Below are 5,932 nucleotides of genomic sequence, written 5' to 3' on the forward strand. Positions count from 1 at the left end.
CTGCCAACAAGCGTTAAAGCTCTTAAAACATCTCCCAAGCTTGTAGGTGAGAAACTGTATGTTGTTATTGAATTCAGTCCGTGTCTCATGAATTTGAGCATTTGCCTTTTCTTTTGTGATTATGTGTTTATGTCTTTGGGCCACTTTTTACTGGGTGTTTTTCATTTTCTGATCTAAGAGATCTTTTTCTGTTTTAAGAATATTATACATATATAATACAAGTATTTTCTATATGTTATTACTTCCCTTATAACTCTGTGGTCATTAATCCACATGGAATTTATATCAGTGCAAGTCATGAAGTTGTTTCATCCCAGATGATCAGCTAGTTGTCACATCTATTGAATTGTTCACTTCTGTACTATTGATTTTAAATATCACTCTTACCACACAGTATGCCTGGGTTCATTTCTAAATTTCTATAGTTGTTTTTGGATAGTAACAGTCCATTTTAGTTCAGTGTTCATGTTTTGTTGAGACAAGCCAAACATGGGCCATTGCCCTTCTCCCTCCTTTTTCCTTTCTTCTCTCCCTCTATCTCCCTCCATCCTCTACCTGCCTCCAACCCCTGCATCTTCCTCCTCTCTCCTCCATCCCCTTCCATGCCTCCAGTCCCCTCCATCCCTCCTCCGTCTCTCTCTATCCCCCCATCCCCACCATCCCCCCTCCATACCCCGTATCTTCCCCTCCCTCTTTATCTTTCCCCCTCCATCCCTCCCCATCTCCCTCTATCCCTCTCCATCTGCCCTCCATCCCCCTCCCTCCCCATCGTCCTCTTTCACCCCCCTCCATCCTCTTCTATCTCCCTCTGTGCCCTCCCTCCCCTCCCATCTCCCTCTCACTCCTTTTTTATCTTTTAGGCACTGATCTTATAATTTGTTCTTCCTGATAAACTTTAGAATCATGTTGTCAAGCTTCAGAAAGCCTCATGTTAGCATTTCAATTGGAATTTCACTAAATTTATAGCTTAATTTTAAAATGTTTGATATTTCACTACATCATACCTTCTCATTCAAGAATGTGATGTATCTTTCAATTCTTTCATTGTCTTTTCTATTCCTTGGCAAAAATTTTGTAATATTTTTCACTAAGTCCGTACATTTCCTGTCGAGATTATCCTGAAGTATGTTATATTTTCGTGGCTCTTGTACGTGGACTCCTTCCCAGAGTCTCCGGCTTGTTATTGTGGATAAAGGATCTCGCTGATTTGTTAACAGGTCATTCAGTACCTCAGTAGCCTTTTTGCTTCCCAGCTAGACATTTTTTTTTGCATGAAAATAATAATCTTCTTTTTATTTTTCTAATAGACCATTTAAAGATTTTTGATTATTTTTGGTAGAACAATGATAGAAACAAATATGGTGGGGATTTTCACCTTTTGGCAGGCATTGATGGATTAAGTGTATTACTTTTCTGTGTAGTATTTCGCGAGGACAGTTACTTTTTATCATGACAACGAATTTTTCTCCGAATTGGTTTTACTGAGGAATTTTGTCAGGAGTGAGTGTCTATTTCATCAGATGCCCACCACGCCTGTATCCATGTGCCCGGTGGTGATGCGGCGTTGGTTGTGATCTAACCTCTTGTGGAGTACCTCTCGTTAACTCTGTAACTGCTTGTGTGAGTGTCCTTCCGCCCTTAACTCTTCCTCATTGCTTCCTGCTGCTGTGTCAATACGCTTGTGCCGATGTGAGATACGTTATCATTTAATAGAAAGTTTAACCCACTTACTTTCTTGTCATAATGGATAGAATACATTTGACCTTTGTTTTATCATCCTTTTCCTGTATTGACGCTTCCTTGTGATTTTCTTTGCTATACGAATTATATTGTCTTTGATCGTTCTTCCTAGAAGATGTGTGTCCTGCTTTGTGTTGACATTAATAGTTACCTTTAAAGAAGCAAACTTGTATTTCTTTAGTTATCAGTATCAAGAAGACTAAGTAGCCGTTGCATCCCCGTCACATAACATAAGGGATATACCGGTTAGGAAAACTTTTGGCTGAGGGGCGCTCGGGTGGCTCAGTCGGTTAAGTGTCTGCCTTTGGCTCAGGTCATGGTCCTGGGGTCCTGGGATCAAGCCCCGCCCTGGGCTTCCTATTCAGCGGGGAGTCTGCTTCTCTCTCTGCCCCTCCCTACCCCTGCTTGTGTTCTTTCTCTCTCTCAAATACATAAATAAAAATGTTAAAAAAAATCTTTTTGGCTAAAAGAAACAGAAGCTTGTTCACTATGGCTTAAATAAGCTTATTTTTCTTAAGTGACAGAACTCTGGAGACAGTCAGCTCTCAGCATTGGTTCCGTCGCTCCACAATATCAGAGTGAACATCTCCGCCTTTTTGTTCCTTACAGTAGCAAAACGGCTGCCACAGGTCCAGTCACCGTACTGACACTCAAAGCAGTAAGAATAAGGGAGGGTCTATGCAACTGTTTCTATTGTGGGAGTCCCAATTCCTAGGAGACTTCGATTGACATCATATTGTCCAGGCACTGGCACACATCCCTTCCCCACAAGTCCCTTCCCCACATCGTCAGAGGTTGCTGAGAGCTGAGCAGCTGTCCTGCTCAGGGACTGTGGGTGGCAGGGTGCCCCAGAGCAATTACCACACTTGTCCTTTCTCCCATTATAATGCCGACTCTGGGGACTTTCCCCCAGAATGAATATTTTCTCATGTGGATTATAACATATCATGTAAACCATCAGTTAAAACGGAGAATGATTTAAAATATCCCGAGAACATAGTAGGTGGTTAAAAACCATCAGCTGAACTATCTTTCCAGCCAATTCGTGAATCACCTACCTTTGGGTGGCCATGCTTCAGTTGCCAAATTTTATACCATTTATTCTCTGATCTTATTTTTTAATCTGGATTTCATTCCAACATTACTGCCTTTTCTTATTCCAAGTATAAGCAAAATACATTTTGTTTCAAGTAAGGTCTCTTGAATTATCTATGAAACAAGTTCCTCCAATAAAAAACACACAAAGCCAATACTGCCAGGAGTAAACCAACAGATGCCCACCTCTTTCTGCTGGTTTGCGCTCTAATCTTACAGCACTTCTGTGTTCACATACACTGGTGTGTCTTCTGGTTAACTTGTTTGTGGCCGCGGAGTGTTTCTCGTTTAACACAGAGATCTGAGAGGCCGTAAAGTGGCAGGAGGTCGCTGGCCGAGACCACCCCTCTGCATTCCCCAGAGCATGTGCACAAGCAGCAAGCCTTGTTTGAGGCTCTGTGTTTGTCTGCAAAGTCTGATATGTTTAGATTTATTTATGTTGCGAAGTTTATGTAATTATTTACCTCGTCATCACTTCCATTGACACTCACCAGCTGAGAGTTACGAGATGCGTAAGGCGTGGCTGCGTCTGTGTGGTGCTTTGGAAAGAACTCAGAAGTCAGACTAGTGGGGCTCACCCCCGGGGGCTTGTTCTACAAGTTACATGGTGTGACTTGGGTCTCTTGGGATTCTTCTTGTGTCTCAGTTCGTAGTTAGCACATTTTGAGAAATTGATTTGTAACATCAGGTTGGTACATTGTGGGATTACCGTGCACACTTGGGGTTGTATGGAAGGGCTCAGAATACTGAGTGTGTTTTCCCCTTGGCGCGTGTCTTCCCCTTGGTGAGCCTTGAGCTCTTCAGTGATCCCACCATGCTCCACTCCGCCTGTGGCTGTCCTCTGTTGCTTTCCCGGGCACTCTGTTCAGGGGCATTTATACCAAACAGCTGGCCCCGGTGCCCATCATCCTCACTGCGCCCAGGCTGACAGAGCCCTGCCCTGATCGCATTGTGGGGGAACAGTCCTGGGTATCTAGGGTGCATGGGTGGGGTCGCTCACGACATAGGCCTGCACACCTGCTTGAGGACAGTCTAACTCGCTAGGGTGGGCGTGTTGGGGATTTTCCCAGGAAGGAATGGGAAACCTCCTCATCAGATGTGGTCACCCTGCTTCTTTAGAAAAGACAAGTCATCTGATGTGCTCCCCTGTGCTTCTGCCCACTCCCTGGGGTGCCACTTGACACCTGAGACCTTGGAACACCTGCGTATTGGTGGTCCCTCCACGGTCCCTCCACGGATGTCACCTGGTCCGGTGTGCTCTTGCCCTCGCTCAATTTTGTTTCTGGCTCTAGCACAGTTATCACGTGGCATGTGTTTAGGACGGGCTCCTGGAGCTGCTCATTGTCTGTCTCCCGTGGAAGCCGCCTTCACTTTGTTTGTAGCTGTGCACACTACTGCAGTGGGGCCTGGCACGTGGGAGGTGCTCACGGAGTGCTTGCAGAGTGATCAGTCAATGAGGGACGGAAGGTGTGGTGGGATTGTCCTGTAAGGATCGGGCAGCCAGCTGTGGGGAGCCACTGCCCCCGTTTGCATTTGCCCAAGGCTGGGAGGTTTCCCAGGATGTGGGACTTTCGGTGCTAAAATGGAGAGAGTTGGACAGACAGGGACAAGCTGGTCACCCTAATGACAACCTCCCTGAATGTCCCCCATCAGCGAAGTCAAGCCGCGGAGGGAGTGAGTGTCCAGGGTCTTGCGAGGACATCAGAGGGCGGCTGTCCCCGGTCCCGCACACTCGCTTCACGGAGTGGGGTCTGCCGATGGCATGGGGGCCGGTGGCATGGGCGGTGTGAGGAGGCGGCAAGGAGGGACAGAGGAGCTGGAAATACTGACTATGTGACCAGGGAGCAGTGGGCAGGGCCGGAGGGAGAGACTGTTGGCCATGCGGTGGTGGTGGGACTGTAGTTAAGGTGGGGAGTAAGGACGGATGGGAGCATAAGGAAATTCCCCTTTTTGATATCCGTGTCCTGGTGTGAGTGACCTATTGGTCAGCCCGGGCTTATGTGTACTTTGAGGTGGGTCACCTAATGCGCCCGTCTGTACCCAGCCTGGGGGCTGGGGGTCCCCGTGGGCCCTTCTTTCTTCCTCAGGCTTCCGTTGCTCAAGTTGGTGGCCTATAAGCAGCCTCTACACAGGGCATCTGCATCCCGGCCATGGCACCCCGTTCCTTAACGGTAGACACTGAGCCCCAAATCACGGCCTGATGGTGAAGGAGGGGTAGGCTGCTGTCTGGATGCAGGAGGACGGGGGACACCGTTTCCAACTGATGGGAACTGCGCGGAGCCCAGGCTGCGTTACCACATTCTCAGACTTGCTGGTGGGCATGTGCAAGTCCTCCTCTCCCTGACTTCCCTTCTTCTCCCTGCCTCGAGGGTACCTGAGCCCCGCTTTGCCAGGCACCGCGCCAATGCAGATGACAAGGCTCGTGTGGCGGGGGAGGAGCGGCCTGACAGGAGATGTGGGTGGGGGCCACCTGCCGGGTGTGCCTGGGGCGCTCGGCGCTGTCCCTGCATTTGAAACCGCCGGCAGACGCGTGGGGCCAGGAGGCATGCCTCCCCATTCTGCTTGACCCTGATCCAGGCTGCGGGGGAGTGGGGGGGTGGTCCTCGTGAGTCCTCTTGTCTGCTGAGTCGCGACGCGGGGCACAAGCCTGAGTATCTTGAAGGGAAAGCAGGAAGCTGTGGAGGGAAGACAGGAGCAGACACGTGCTTTGCAGACTTGCGAGCAGGTGGGCGCCGGGTGCGTGACCGTATGGCTGACAGACAGTGGCCTTGGCATCGCTTCTCCTGGAGCCGAGCGGACCCCCGTATTGCCTGCTGGACGCTTCGTCCGGGCCTGCAGCTGGCCCCTCCACCCGGCAGTTTTGTGGCCACGCAGTCAAACAGAGCAGCTCCATCGGCGCCAGCCCAGAGTCTGCCTTGAGCCACAGAAGCGGTGCCCCTACTGGGCCTCCCGTGGCTGCAGCTTTCTGCTGCGTGGCACTGGTCTTCTGTCACCAGCCGGCTCCGGGGTGACAGTCAGTCACACTCCAGTGACTTCCTCCCATGTTCCCCAGAACATCTTCAGACTGAAAGGGAGTCTCCAATTAGGTGCCTTTTTT

This window comes from Meles meles, chromosome 16 (assembly GCF_922984935.1).
Source record: "Meles meles chromosome 16, mMelMel3.1 paternal haplotype, whole genome shotgun sequence".
Lineage (NCBI taxonomy): Eukaryota > Metazoa > Chordata > Mammalia > Carnivora > Mustelidae > Meles > Meles meles.